This window comes from Melopsittacus undulatus, chromosome 2 (assembly GCF_012275295.1).
Source record: "Melopsittacus undulatus isolate bMelUnd1 chromosome 2, bMelUnd1.mat.Z, whole genome shotgun sequence".
NCBI classification, from domain to species: Eukaryota; Metazoa; Chordata; class Aves; order Psittaciformes; family Psittaculidae; genus Melopsittacus; species Melopsittacus undulatus.
Window position 1 is genome coordinate 86,565,745 of NC_047528.1, and position 16,260 is coordinate 86,582,004.

Sequence of the window (16,260 nt, forward strand, 5' to 3'; positions counted from 1 at the left end):
CAATCTGGAGTAATTTGATAGAAAGCTGTTGGTGTTATGTACTTAGATATTCAGTGCGGAAAACAGGTGTTGCTTCATGAAGGGACTTGAGTAGCAGAGTTTTTTCAGTGGGCAAGGGCTGTATCTATAATCTCCTTCAGTTGATGACTCAGTGGGAAAGATGGGGTAGTGATAAATGAAAAGGAAAGAAGAAGAAAGGGTTAGGCAAAGACACTTCAGGCCGCTGTTCTCAGCTGTGCTGCTGATCTGGGTTACCTGGTGCCAGTCATGTCATCTGCTGCAGCTGATATCCTTGCTTCTTATTTACCCTGTCAGTGTAAAATGTCAACTTCAAGCAAGGGCTACAGCATTCTATCCCGTCTGTCATTTCACCTGGGGATTCTAGTTTCTACTTAAAACCAGTAATTTGCAGGTAGATTGATCTTGAAAACAAAATCACTGCCCAGTAAGAGCCGTGGTACACCTTAGCATATTCCTTGATTATTCTAATATAACAAGACAGATAAATTATACTCCTGATAGCATTTTTCAAGTAGCTGCTTTTGTTCTTTCTACTTCAACTTGCATTGTTTACCTTGCTTTCTATCTCTTTTATTTTGTAAGTACTGTTTTTTTTTTCTTGCAGTCAAACATGCTTCTGATGGTGCTTGAGATCTCAAAGGTTGGTGAGATTGAAAGCATTTCTTTGTGAAGCAACAGAAACAGACACTTGGGGCTATTTACAAAGAAGGCATGGCCAGAAATTAAGTGGACCAGAAGTCATAATTGAAGGTGTTAAATACCACTGGTATGCTGAGCTTAGTCAGAGATTACACTCAGGTTATGGGAGGTATTCTCTGAAGAAATGTAAACACTTGAAAACTGAGGACTGGTTTATGGAAATAGAGTACCTCATTGTTGATCTGTTCCAGCTTTCTCCTCTTTGTGTATGGAGGAGGTGTGCTAGGGACTCTGCGTGAAAAGATTCTGCATGTACTTAATGATGTTAAGTTGTGGGTCTAAGAATATAATGGGATCATGTACTTAAATGCATGATGAGTTTTCTAACTATTCAGCTAGTTCAGAGAAGGAGACACCCTCTGCTCACTGATCCTTAAACAGCTGAGGAAATCTGATATTTAGACCACTCCTGCGTCACACAATGTACTTTATGGAGAAAATTGATTAATTCCCAGAAAAACTTAAGTGTTTGCCTATTTTATGTGCATAAATTAAAATGCAAGGCCCACCTCAACAACTAGTGCTTTTGCAGTGCTTCACGCAAGTCAGTCTTTAAGAAGGGAGGTCAGACTTATCAGGAAACTGAGACACAAAGCCATCAAGCAAGAGGGCAGTGGTCAAGTTAGAATCCAGAAGCCCAGCAGTCCCCTACAAGAGTGACCCCATGTTGCTCTTGTAGTGCAAACATCAACTTCCTTTCATGATAACCTGGGGAGGTGGGAGCAGTGTGAGGCACTGTCTTAGCCTGGGAACTAGCATCCAGACTGTAGCCATTGCACTTGCCTTGGAGCCACTACGCTTTTAGTAGTAGCAGTTATGTGGGAATAAAGTTCCACATGGAAGATAAGTCTCGTGGTTGTCAGGGGTTTAGGAGTTGCTTTCTGCTGCTGCTGGTCTGGTCTTCAGTTTAGCACAATGGGTGATGCACCCTTTATTCCCGTGTTGTACTTTTAAAGAAGTTAATGGTGACTTTGAAACACACTTTGACAGGACCCAACCCATGAAGTGAAGGCAAGTTTCAGTATATACAGCAGAACAAGACAGCATTGCCATAAATAGTCGCAAATAAAGAGTTGAACCCTGCAGTGCACTACTGAATTTTCTGGTATGGGCTGTGCCATCAGATTATGAATATCTTAACAAGGACATCTCTGAGTCCTGGTTGACATCTGCTTAAGCAAGTGTGCTCAATGAATGTCTATGATAACCACACCACCTGTCACTTCTCTTGAGCTTTTGCTAACCCAGTGGAGATTCTCCCAGGTTGCAGTAAAGGTCAAATAACTTCACACTTTTTAGTTCCAATACCAGAATCTCACTGCCATGTACTTTGACCAATTTTTAAGTACGAAGGTTATGGTTCTGGCTTAGAAATCTGATTATCTTTCTTAACTCAAGCCCACATGAACAGGCTGTAGACACCATACACAGGTTCTCCCCTACCTCAGTTTCAGTTCTTCAGCTGAAGGCATTAGATAGGAGGTGGGGCTTGCAGCTATGGAAGCCTTTAAAAGTAGGGTAAATGAAGACTTGTCAGAATTATGTGAATATCATAGGTCATGCTTAGGGACAAGGAATGAGTTTCCACATGGACAGATCCATTGGAAATCCATTTTTTCTTTTTTGTGTGGTGCATATTTTCCTAGCTATCCTGGCTGTTGAGTGGTTTTCCTTCTGCAATCACCAGATGCTGTGTGATTAGAGATTACTTCTATGCTGGGTTTTGCATCTGTCAGTGTTTAGGTTGGGTATTAATTGCCAGCCTTGATGTTGGGGACCAACAGCTATTCACTGCCATGTTTGTGCTATTTGTCCCACTGGCTTAAAACCGTTTTGTTTTCCTTCTGCCTTCCCTGATTCTTTCAACTGAGCACAAAACCCTGTACCTTCCTCTGAGTCCCTTATGCTTCCATACCAGGTAACCCTTCCTTTTTTCCTATGCGCTGTCCAGTGTCTGCAACCTCTACGTAGATTGCTTTGGGTACTTTGACAGAGCTAACTGCTTTCTCAGAAGTGAGAAACTCCCTGCTGTTGTGTGAAGGTCTCCTTTCAGGGGTGGGTGCACCTACAGCTGCAGTGCTGCTGTTCAGGGTGGCAAATACATGCCTTCAGATAAAGAATTTGTAGGGCTGCTCAGGCAGGAGCTCATAAAGTAACAGGTAGTGTCTGGCCACAGGGAGATGGCTGTTCAAGGTTTGTCTCAGCAGAATTATTACTGTAGGTTATTTAAACACAGCTCTTCCAGGTCACTGAATGCTTTTAACCCAGAGCAGTAGCTGGCAGAACTGTAAATGGGTATGGCTGTCAAGTGTGCTTTTAGACCTCAAAAACTGCTTTGTGAGCTACTCAGCTCCTGGATTCTCATCCATTCAGGAGAAGATAGAGCTGCATGTTGGGAAGCATTTTGTATTTTTTTACTATTATTCTGTCAGCAGTATGAAAGTACTGGAATGCAGTGACCAGTTAACCTCCAAAATGAGGAACCTACTTTATACTTGCATGTTATGTTTAATTTTGTTTATTAGAGCATGCTGTATTACTAAAGTTAGACCTGGATTGGAGGACTCTTCCATGGAATCTTCCAACTTTAAAATTCTTTCCTCCCTTCCAATACAGGGCATAGAATCAGAAGAGCAGTGTCTTTGATGTAACATTAACTCTGGGTTGTTTGGTAATTTCAGGCTATTTGTTGTACTCCTCCCTTTATCAAAAATGACGTTAAAATGGTTTTAGTTTCTAAATCCAATTCTGGAAATACACTTTTTGTAACAAATGCCCGAGACTGACATTTTGAAAATTCTGGACCACTTTTCACAATAGCCCCATTTGCAAATGTCTTTTGAAGTATCAGCATTTTCTAACAGCCACAAATCAGTTTCGTTGGAGCTCCTGACCAGTTCTATTGTCATTTTGTACCAGTGTGCAATACTGGGTTCTTTGTTGCAGTGTGACTCGAAATGTGTACCCCGTGTCACCAACGTACAGTACCTTGCTTGTACCCAGGGTACTGCCAGTTCAGGGCCCGTGTGTGGGTGCCATTTGACAATAAAAACCTGGGGGTGAGCTGCTTCAACGCAGTGAGCAGCAGGGGCACCTGGGCTCACAGTGGTTTTGCCTTGTTATTCACTGTATTATTTTGTGTGTTCATTTTACACAGTTAGCTCCAGTTTACAGAAGTACAGCCTCAGCAGCCTACATGCTCAGTATGTGGATTGTAGAGTGTATCTGATTCATAGCCCCATCCTGCTCCCAGAAATGTTATAGAGAAAAATGTCTATTTGATTTCTGAGAACAAAAGTGGTCCTTTAAACTCCAGGTTCACTTGTCTCCTTTTGTGTACTGTACACAGTGCTGAGGCCTGCACAAGAATTACATCATCTCAATTAATGCTGTTGCAAAGCACTTTTCTAAGCTTGGAGGAGACAGCTGAGGCAGTATTTCCAAAGCATCCTGGCTCTTGGCTTACCTTCACTGCCATTTTCTTCAAAGGAAAGTTTCCTGCAGATGCTAAGTGGGAAGAACATCAGTTCAGCAGCTCTTGCCTCTTCTGATTTGGTGTTCCTGTTGGGCTGCTGAAGACTTCTTCCTCCACTGCCTCATGGGGCTTAGTTGAAGGACGGCTCTGGTTTAAGCCTTGAAGGCAGCAGGTAGTTAGTAGTCCTGTTGTTACTTCTGCTGTAAATGAGGCTTTTAGTGGGTATACCATGGGTTGGGAGGGAATTATATTTTATTGACTGAAAAAGGACAGCTCAGTCTTGCTGCAGTAAGCTGGGCCACAGGCTTTGCCCTCCGACATCAATAGCAAAGTGGGAATAGGATGAAAGCTTTGGATCTTCCTACTTTAAAGGCACGGGAAGAACACAACATCACAATCTGCATCCCGATCTGCGGGGCTGTGTGCTGTGGGGGGTAGGCTGGAAACAGTGGAGACACTGGCTTGTAGGGATGGTAGGAGAGATGGCAGCTGTGAACGTTGGTGCTGGTGCAAACTGGATGCTGACGCTTGTAGGCTGGCAGGAGGCTATGCTTGATCAGCTCTGTGGGCAGAGAGAGTGTCCTGAATTAGTGCTGGCAAGAGCCGGAGTGAGAAAAATACTGTGAGACTGAAGCAGCGGATGGGAGTCTTTCCTGGGCTTTCCACACAGAGGAATGGAAGGGACTTTCCAGAGTCCCTTCTGCTCACAAGGTACATACTGTGTTTTTCCTGTGAGCATCTTTATATATCACTGAATTGATCTTCTCTTGCTACGGAAGTGCCTCCGTTTCCTTCCCAATTCAGGGGTTATTTAGCTGTTTAACTGGTGGGTAGCTGCTGATATTCTTCACTCCTATTGCTCCTCCTGAATGAGAGATTTGTGTTTCCCCACACTGAGAGGCAGGGGAAAGCTTGTGGCTGTGGGATGACACCTCCCACCCAGCTTGATTTAACCTGTGGTGCTGCCCTCAGAAGTAGGTCTGGAGCAGGTTGTGCTCTTCCCTTTCTCCCAGAGGAAAATTCCACCGTGTCGGAGTTCCACTGGGGTCACTTAAGAGGTCCTTGGAGTGTTGACTTGGAATAGTGCTGGGTACAGGAGAGCAAGCAGGGCACAATTTCAAGTATGTTGGGCAGCTTGCCTGTAGGATAATGTTACCCTATTAATAAAGGAGCAGGCAGGAAGGAAAATGTCCAGGATTTTCCAGATCAAACTGGAAAAGAGGCAAATAAGGAGTAAGGAAAAGGTGATTTCAGTGCAGTAGAGAAGGCCGTCAGACTTAGCAGGGTGATTGGTGATTGGCAAAAGCCCACTAGGAGCAGAGTACATTAGTGTCAGAACATTTCCATCCCATGTTGCTTCAAGTCTCCACAGCCCGACTGGTACAGGATGCACGTCTGCATTATGAAGTGCCAGTAAACCAGGCTAGAGAGGAGCCAGGCTTATCCCAGCTGACATAAATAATGTAAAACTATTGTCCTTTCCCAGGAAACAGTAAAAATCTCAGAGACAGGGCTTGAGCCCCTTTCGTGTGATGAGAAATTAATTCAATTTCTGAGCCAATGTAGCCAATAGTGAGATTAATTTATGCTTCAAACTGTAACATTAATCTTTAATTTAGCTCAATGCCTCTTCATCTAGCTGAGAGAGCTCAGTATCTCCTGACTGTGCTGTTCTGATCAAAGATGTTGTTTTTCGAGAGCTGTAATCCCCCCTTTCCCTGCAATCCAGTGTATCAGTCCTAAATACAGACCTGTACTTACCTGCATGAACAGGCCTGTAAATACATTTGCTGTAAGCAGTCCTTCCTCCTTTTAAAGGCAGGGCATACTTGTGGGAGAGTTGGGAAGCATTTACTTACCCTCCCTTTTAGGCACTTGGCTCCCACAGTGTGGTCCCTTGGGCAGCACCTGCTGCCAGACACATTAAAGCTCTTCCCCACCATGGCCAGGACTGCAGGCAGCCCTGGTGTGTTTCTGTTCAGCCCACTGCTTGGAGAGCTGAGCCTGTTCGATCTTGACAACTTGCAGATGGGAGAGTGGATGTGCTACCAGTTTTGGAACTGGGCACTTAAACAGTGTAGGAGTCTTTCCTTTTTAAATCGGTTTGGGTTTTTTTTTCCAGTTTGCCTTGGACAAGGATTTTGTGTGTTCAAATACAACCTTCCACTCTTCCATTCTAGCTTCCATGTTTTGGTGTATAGTTGTGCATCACGTGTATTATGGCCTCCTCTGTATTTTGATGGACCAAAGCAAATTCAGAGGAAATCTGAGGCCCCTGAGTGCACAGGGGTGTAAGGCAGAGGACTGCACAGATCACAGGCTCAAAAATTCTTCCATTTGTTTTGTCATCTCTCAATTACCTCATTTCCAGGTACTTTTAACACCACAGGGCTCCTGCCTAAACTCTTTCTGGACCATCTTTTTATACCTCATCCCACCTTGTCAGTTAGGAGATGTCTTCTTTCCGTTGGGAAAAAAAGAAAACGGGATCATCCCTCTGGAGAGTGTCATGGTGTGGCAGTGCAATGCCAGCCACCTATAGCAATGGATTCATGGGATAACGGGAAACCTGTGTGGGAGCACAGATTCCATCTGTGATGGCCTGTAGCCTTTTGTTCCATGTTTGTATTGCATCTAGCAGAGTAGCATCTTATCTGAATTGCTGTGCAAGTACATAGAGGATTACTCATGAGAGTAGGAAGGATTAACTCCATAATTCACGCAGATTGATGCTAATGAGAGCTTCTTAGGGAGGATGCTTCATAGCAGATTCTTAGGTCTGGTTTTCTTCTGATCTCCCCAAAGTATCACCTGTGCAGTTTGAGAGTGTGGCTAGCAAACTGTAGGCAGATGCTGCAGTCCTCATCTGATGAAACTCTTGTCTGGGGGGAATAAACAAGCAGTACTGTATGTTTTGCTTCAGGAAATCCAGAGATTAGCTCGGTCTGTGTTTTAAACCTTCTCCATAAACAGACTCCAGCTGTGACAGTCCTGGGATCTGTAACCTCTTGCTCCAAGCTGTAGTGCCAGAATAGAAACAGGCTTTTTCCTGGACAGGCTCTGTCCTGAGATGATCTCTTGGTTTGTGAATGTGTTCTGACTTGGCAAAAACCCCTTCGTTTAAAATATTTGGTGTGACAGCTGTGAAACTGTACACACCATGCTCTGGTGACTGACTGGAGGAGAAACAAATGCCCTCTGCAGAGTGTCACAATCAACACTGGTGTCAGTTCTGACAGCTCCAGCCCCTCTGGTTTGTGATCTTACCATCCCTTGTCTTTCATAGCTCAGAGATGGAGGTACAGCTTTTTCCATGAGTTAGAGAAGAAGGAGATGCAAAACAAAAAGTAAAGGTCATAAAATCGATTGGCAGCCTGGGAATGTGTTAGTGTTTGCATTCCAGTCTTCTATGTGCAAGGCTAAAATAAGATACGTCTATGTGTAGCTTTGCAGGGGCAGAGTGCTCCAGTGACCTTCCTAGGCTGTAAACTTGAAATTTGATCATGGGGTCTATTTACAGGTAAAGAACCAAGTATTTGGGCTGCAAAGACTTGGTAGCAATTTTATGAGCAGCCCATTTGTATAAAACTGAATATAAGATATTCCTTTTGATGGAAAAGAAAGGCCAGCACTTACAACAAACCCCATGATAGTGCATTTATGACAGTACAAGTTAGCTGAATAACAGTATTTGGAGGAAATTACTTTTAAGCTTCTTGATGGTTACTGTAGACAATACTGCACTGTAGAAGCACATGTATCATTTGTCCAAGTGGAAATCACTGCTGTGCCCCCAGTTTAAGCATGTATACAGTGCTACAGATGCTGCACCAGGATGGTTGGGTAATACAATACCCTTTCTCTGTTTTAGAGATGCTTACCTGCAAGTTTCACTTATTCTTGCATGTAGACATAGGCGTTGAGGCTTATCAGTGAATTAAAGCTGGCAAGAAAGTCAAACCCCAGTTATTTCTTTTTAGCTAGCCTATGACATATAAAGGAACTCTGAAGTGTTTCTTTTCCTCCCCAAGTGGTAAATGTCAGATAGGCTATTTCCTGCCTTTTCTCTCTTAAGAATATGGTGTGGGAGGTCTCAGAAGTATAAAATTGCTTTTCCTTAATCAAAAATACAAGACTCTTGGAGCTTTAATAGAGACATATTTTCTTCTTGTTCTTCTCAACAGTTCTCAAACATTTGCACTATACTGTGTTTAATGATACAGGAGTTTTAAAGGGGCTGAATAAATCACTTCTTTGTTTTTCATCAAGAAACACGCTGGTGTTATAGCCTCCGTTAGAGATCTGGAAGACCTTTCAGGAAAAAACAGCATTAAAACCAGACTGAATTTACTGTGTTTAAAAAACAGCAGTGGAAAAACATGCCTCAAATACATAAATGTTACTGCTAAAACACAAAAATGTCAAACATGAATGAGTTCTTGGAGACCTCGGCTATATTCAGTAAATATATTCAGTTACTAGTGGTAACTTGGAAGATACTTAAGTGCAGGGAAGAGAAGGAGGAATAACTAAACAGAAGGCTGAGAAGGGGATGCAGCTGTGCAAGCATGTGTTAGCTGGCTGAAGTTAAAGCTCTGGTGGGGGACACAGTACAGTTTGCTCTTTCTGACTTATGAACCCCATACTTTGATTATGTCTTTGCTTCGCTGTGTGAATGGCTTCTGGTACCCAGGAGTGTGTGTGTATCTGAATCAGATGGTGGTCTGTCATCTATGTCAATCATCAGGCAGCAACAATACACAAGCACACTGCTACATTCTCATCCACTTCAAGAGGCTTTTGCTTTGCAAAATGTAAAGCTGGGGTATGCCATTGCTTCTTATGTAAGGGCACAAATAGCTCTTATTTGCTTTATAGTTAGATCAAGCTTATGGTACGTTACCATGTGAACATTACAACCTGTATTTCCAGCACAGTCACTCAGCTATCACGCATAGATGCTGTAAAGCCAGGGAGAAGGAAAATCAGCGATGCTGAAAATAAATAAAACAATATGCTTACATATGCTGTAAATATATCACATCCTGTTTATTGCATACAAGCCTTCTTATGTAACTCCTCTTACCCTATTAATAAAATGTCCTTAAGGTTTCAGAGTGGAAAGCTCAGCAGTTTCTGATACAAAATGACAGCAGCAGAGTGATGATGGTTTACTCCACTTGCAGATCAAGTCAGAAGGCTTTATTTACATGCCGCAAGACTGTTTGCACAAGGCTTTGCCCAGTTTGGTACATGGGAAATCTGTCAGTGAAACAAGCTAGTTGTGTTATGAAATTCAAAAGCCTTCTAAAGACATAAGCCATTAGGTGCTGCTGTATTACATTCATAAAATACTCAATCCTGGCTCTATTGGGCTGTAAATTAACTCTGGGTGAAAAATAAGTCAAAATAGACAAAAAGGTAGAGACTGCCTGGGAGAATGCCTTCTAGGTTCCTGATAAAGACCTCATACCAATTAGCAAAGCTAGTCCCAGAGAGCATGTAACAGGCTTTATGCTAGACCTTGCAGATGCTGGGACAAAACTTTGTTTTTTACAGTACCAGTGTTTATGCCAACTATAGGCTTCAGTGATGGGAACCACAAGATTTGCAGTGAGAGCAAGGCAAATGCTATAGTTTAAAAGGGAAGATAAATAAAATTGTTACTATGAAGAAAGTGGGAAATCAGAGCTGTGTGGGCTGAGTTCTGTCCTTATTTGGCTTTGGGAATTATGTGATTTTATTCTGTGACTCAGAGTTGTTTTTACAGCACTTGCGTCACACAGAAAAGTTGAATCTGCATAAGACCCAGCATGTTCCAGGAGAGAATATGTTGTTCTGTAATGTGAACTGACTAACAGACACTGCCAGCTTTCATGTTTTTCTTTATTACTTATCATCATTCAGGCATAAACTGTCAAAAGTCTCAGAGCTATGGGGTTGCATATGTACATGCGGTAACAGGGAAGATCTTAACACTTGGAGGATCGTTTTACAAGTGAATCAGCAACAGTGATTTTCTTTTCTTGAGAGCCATAAGCTTTTAATTTGCCTCCTTCAGCCTCTATTTAGATATGGAAAATCACAGTCTGTGAAGTAGATAATGTAACTACCCCCCCTCAGTTCCACCCAGATCTGACCATGCTATTTCACTTGCAGAGCCTCAACAATTGTAGGTGCCACAGATCAGTCACTGCCCTAAAGTGTAAATGCTTGTGTTTTTCCATCCAGGAGGGTTGTTAGAGGATTTGGCATGCAATGCTGTGAGGAGATGGCAGAATTAAAAGCAGGTGAGCTTGGGCACTGGTTTCAAGATGCAGCAAATCCAAAATTAGGGCTTTAAAGGCTGGCTCGTAAATGCTGCAACCCTGCGATGCAAAGTGCTGATCCAATATTGGTTCACTGTGCTTGTTCAGACATGTTCAAGTGTTTCTAAGAAGTTATTTTTGTGCTGGCAGGCTTTATGAGAGATCAGGTGGTGTCTGCCCATGTGGCTCTGTGTTTCTGCAAAGCTGGAGATCATTCCTCTTCCTGCAGCTGGCACGGAGCTGTTGTAGCAGTATGACACTGACATAAACACCACAATGGATAATTAGACAGAAATGAGGTTGTGTGCTTGGAGCATGTCAGTGGCACCATGCGGATGGATTTCATTAATGGCCATGGAAGAGCCTCAACCTCCCCTCCTTTGTTCAGGACTGAGTAACAGTTCAGACATAACTGAAATCCCAAGCAAAATGAGTTTCATCTTGGTCCAGGTGGCTTGCATATAGTGGAGGAAGGGATGCGCACCTTTTCCCCATTCTTTGCTGGAGGGTGCTGGCACCAGACTTTGGCTTTAGTTCACTGCATTGCTAGTTTGGCACTGAGCTCAGGCAGGAGGGTGCGTCATGACCCCGTGGGCCATTTCTGTAAAGGAAACGTCCTTCTCTCTCACTTACTAACTTTCAATACGATTTTATAACCTCACTTTGCCAACGGTCTGCTTTTGGCTTTTGATTTTTGTTCTCTCAAGTTTTGTCAAGAAACGAGGCTGTAAGTAAGGTGCAGTCATCTCAGGCTGCAGTGCGGGAGGGAGGAGGCACTGCACTAATCTGCTCTCTGTCTCTCCTTTTGTGTCCAGAGGAGAAGAAAATGAAGCTGACACAATTGTCAGATAGCTCATTAACTGAATCCCATCAGAACTGGTCACTCTGCAAATTCTTGGTGATTTAATTCCCCCATTTAATTAATTCCTCCCCTAGAAAAGATTAGCTCACATTAGAGACGAATTACCTGTTAATTTTCCATTTGATAATTAGTGCTCTTCTGGGCCCTGGTTAAGCTTTCTTGCCTTACATCAGATTTGTTCAAAAGCAGATGCTTAAGTCTTTTGATTAGGGTTTCTGTTGCCATGTCTTGTTTCACGTACGGGAAGACAGGCTGCTTTGCAGTCAAGGCAAAGGTCTGGTAATGCCAAAGGGCCTCATGGAGAGGTGGTTCCTTCCTCATCTCTGCTGTGGACTTCACCTGTGCCTGGGGGAGAGCAAAGACACAAAAAACCCCACCCAAAATTCATTATAGTGCAAAACTTTGACCTCTGCAGCTTCTGCTCCGCCGGTGCCCAAAGTGTCTTGATTTTTTATCTGCATGAGTGTTTGTCAGGCATGGGGCCAGGGCAGAGTGGCCTTGAGGGGTTGCAGCAGCAAGGGCTGCCTGCAAGGTGTTTCATGGGGGAACTTTCCTGGGGTCTGGTATCTGCCCCTGACACTGCTTCTGTGTTTTATCTACAGATTGGTTCAATGCAAAAATGCAGAAGCTATCCAGGAAACAGAAGGCGATGCTTCCCCTCCCTGCCATCCCCCCCCGGATGTGTTTGCAAATCCCCATCTCCTCTTTTAGTACTCTTCTGCCAGACAGAAGCCTCTAGCATTATGTATTAATTTTGCTGCAGAGTGCCATGGTTTCAACAGGAGGGGGGGATAGTCCCCTTTTGATCCTTGATGGCCCATTGCTTCTGCTGTTAGGGCTCTTCTTTAGAGGAGAGTGTGGTGTGGATTTGGCTCTCCCCATAGGGTGGAAAGCAGAGAAGTTGGGGCTGCACTTTGTCAAGTGAGCGCTCAAAAATCTGCTGGTTGTATGACCCTTGGGTGAACACTGCGTGACCCTTGGGTGAACACTGTGTGCCATGGAGCACAGTTTGTCCTTGCGTGCTTCTGGGTGAGTGGTGGCAAATGCTCCCTTCAGCCTTGCCTGGGATGAAGGTCGGAGTGTTTGTCTCATGTGTGCCTGTGGGGCTGGGCTTTGTGTGCATGATAAGGTGGAGGAGTGCAAGGTCTGTGAGCAATGCCCCTGTGACGCCTGACAGAGCGTGTTTGGGCTGGCTGGTCATGCACAGGCAAGATGGAGGAAAGGCAAACACCAAGCAGATCTTTTAATGGAAAGGTTTGATACTTGAATAAATTATTTAGATCGCCCTCAGTTGCTGCCTAAGCCTCACATCTCCCAGAACACTTCTGTTCCTTTGTGGATCACCCATTCAGGCCCAGACCGTCAAGGGTATTTCAGCTTCTGTGCTGCTGACATCCCCTGGCTAATGCCTAATCTTTTTCAGGTCTCTCAAGTGTGAAAGGAGCCACCTAAACACATGTGCTGCTGCCTGACAGAGCCCCAAATCTGTGGGGAGGCAGTGATGTCTCATAGAATCATAGAATAGTTTGGGTTGAAGAGATCTTAAAGATCATCTAGTTCTAAACCCCAGTGGGTTTCACAAAATGTGTGTTTAGATCTGGGCTTTGCTGGCACAAGCCAACCTCACTGTACTGCATTGCTGCCCTGGTTGCCCATCCCATTTCCCTGTGGATGTTGCTGCTCCTCAAGTTGGGAGGGACCTGTGTGTGCTCCTCTTTTCTGCACCCTGTGATGAGGCCTGATTCTGTAATCCTTCAGCCAGAGACGCTTAGCCAACACACAGCCAACTTGCAGCACTGGTAGACCCAATGGGATGTTCTGTCAAAGGAACCTACCTATTGAGCATCCACAAGTAGCAAGGATCATGACCAGCAGGTGAAAGGAGGTGATCCTGCCCCTCTGCTCTGCTCTTGTGAGACCTGACTTGGAGTATTGTGTGCAGTTCTGGTGTCCTCAACATAAAAAGGACATGGTACTGTTGGAACAAGTCCAGAGGAGGGCCACGAGGATGACCAAGTGGCTGGAGCCCCTCCTGTATGAAGACAGGCTGAGAAAGTTGGGGCTGTTCAGCCTGGAGAAGAGAAGGCTGCGTGGAGACCTCATAGCAGCCTTCCAGTATCTGAAGGGGGCCTACAGGGATGCTGGTGAGGGACTGTTCATTAGGGACTGTAGTGACAGGACAAGTGGTAACGGATTGAAACTTAAACAGGGGAAGTTTAGATTGGATATAAGGAAGAAATTCTTTACTGGTGGTGGTGAGGTACTGGAATGGGTTGCCCAGGGAGGCTGTGAATGCTCCATCCCTGGCAGTGTTCAAGGCCAGGTTGGATGAAGCCTTGAGTGATATGGTTTAGTGTGAGGTGTCCCTGCCCATGGCAGGGGCGTTAGAACTAGATGATCTTAAGGTCCTTTCCAACACTATTCTATGATTCTATGTCCTGGCTTGGTACTTTCATTCATCACTTCCACAGTCTGCACTTTGTTTTGTAATTTTTAACTCACACCACTAAAAATCCTAGTGGCATCCCCAAGTGGCAAAGTCTCCTGAATCCCTTTAAGAGCAATGCAAACATTCCTGTTACACTGGTGAGCCCACTGCCCTATCCCATCCCATCATGTGCCATGTGTGTCTCCCCTCAGCACAACCCAGTAAGTCTCAGAGGAGAAACACAAAAGTGCTGCCTAAATCAAAGTGAAGTAATATGTGAGAAATTCTGGGTAGGAGACAGTTTTTTAAGGTCTGCGGTGTCTTGCAAAGTCCTGGTGTGATTTATTGTAATGCTGAATGTCTAGCCCCCTGTTGCATTTCCCACACAGTGGCTTGATACACCCACTTCTGCAGCATCTCCCTCCCCCTGCCTTGTATGTGGTGCTTACCTCTTCTTGTCTGCTTTCTGTTTCCCACCATACAAGGACAGCAGATATTCCCTGTTATTACTCAGCTTGGGCATGGTAGCTCAAACAACTTGTTGCAACACACTTGTTGCTGAAGCACAGCCTTTCTGGAAAGTGCAAAGAGGGCTTTTCCTACCCACCTGCAGGCTCCCATGAACCCATCCTGCACAGCAACCCTAGATGCAATGTAGAAATGGCTAAGGGATTTGCAGGCTGCAACTTTGCTGCTACTGAGCTAGGAAGAATAGAGCTTTCTCTTCACACTGCCAGTTGCTAGGCTTGGGACTCGGTGCTGATTTTGCGAGTGTAGGTTTTGCCCTGCTGCAGAGGAGCTATTTCCTCTCACTGTCTATTTGATGTCTCAGAAAAAGCTGCTGTACCCCATCTCCTTCAGGGACTGTGGTCTTCTGCAGCTGGCAGGAAACAAAGCCTTTTGCATGAGTGTACTTCTGCAATCCATAAATACACCCCAGCGTGGGGGATTTGCTGTGTTTGCCCATGACACAGCCACGGGGGCTTTCTTGGCAACATCCAGGGGTTGGCATGGAGGAGGTGTCAGCAACCCATAAAATCACAGACAGGGAACACTGGGAAGCAGAATATATGGGTGTAAATGCATGCTTATCTGCCGTGGTGGCTGTTTCTTTCCCACCCCCAAGCTCTGCAAGCTTTAATCATTTTAGACCTGTGCAAAAACACTGCATCCATCAGGTGATGGATGTTTGAGTAGCAGCATTACTAGATCTGGAGAATCTAAACCTTTTGCAGATGAACTCGATGGAGGCCTGGAGAAAGCAGACAGCTGCTCTCAGGGCAGCTCCCAGCCCCAGCTCTGTCATCACTCCAGTGCACTCTGGAGCGATGATGGGTTGGTTTCTCACCACAGTTTCATGTGCTCCATGTTTGGGCTCCCTGAGTTTCTTTGTCCTTTACTCATGACACAACCTTTTTTAGTGGTCCAACACTGCAGTTCAGGTGTGCTGTACCATTGTGGGGAAGCTTTCACTGTTTTACACAGCTGTGGGGAGGAGGCCTGAAGACTTTCTTATGCCACTTTGCAAGGAGAGGGCATGGGTGAAAAGTGTGTAGGTGGCCATTCGTATTGTAATTCACTTCGGTTGGATGGAGGACTCGACCATAAAGAGCAGTTTTTAGTAAGTTCTCTTGCTCTGTTTTCAGCCCAGTCCTTTAACTGATCAGGGCTGGATTATTCCCTTAATACATTACCATTACATGCTCAGGAAGGCATGATAAGTTCATTTTACGGATCTTCCAGATCATCTGTAAGTGTATACTGCTCTAACTTCCTGTTCGGTCTGCTGGTTATTATGTTATTGAAATTAATTCCTGATTTGATGATTAGCTCCTTTCCTATCTGACACCATTTTTGACAGACAACAGAATTATCCTTTTAGATCTATCACCACGTAATTATGGATGCTTGGCGTGATGGCATCTTGGCGTTCTTGGTGTTTAGAAGTGTAGTCAAGCAGGGGAAAGTACCATGATAAGTAGAGCAAAAAATCACACTGCAGTCCAGTTACAGCTCCCCAGATCCCTCGATCCAAGAGTTCATTCTTCCTGAGTATCTGACCTGGCTACAGAGCAGGCTTCTGACACAAATGCCTGAGCTAAGCAGGGACAGATAAGTCACGAACCTGCCCCAAATGTTGACGCTATTCAGTGGGGAAAAGGTGGCACTGATCCTATTGTGGGGATGGGAGAGATGAATCACCAGGAGGTAAATAAACTGTCTGGTAAGGCTTGGAAGGGCTGCTGGCTTAGATAACATACTGCCTGTTGTGTTTTTAGCGCAGAAAGGCTATTTCAAAAGGCAATTGCAGTGCTGTGTTCAAGTTCATACGTGGCTGCGGAGGCAGATTTATTAAGATCAATGGACTCACTAGCCAGTAAGGAGGAATTAAGCAGAGCTCATGTGATGTGTCCTTGCCTTCATGTATGTACTGCACAGCCTTTCCATTAGGTAACAGGGAACTGCA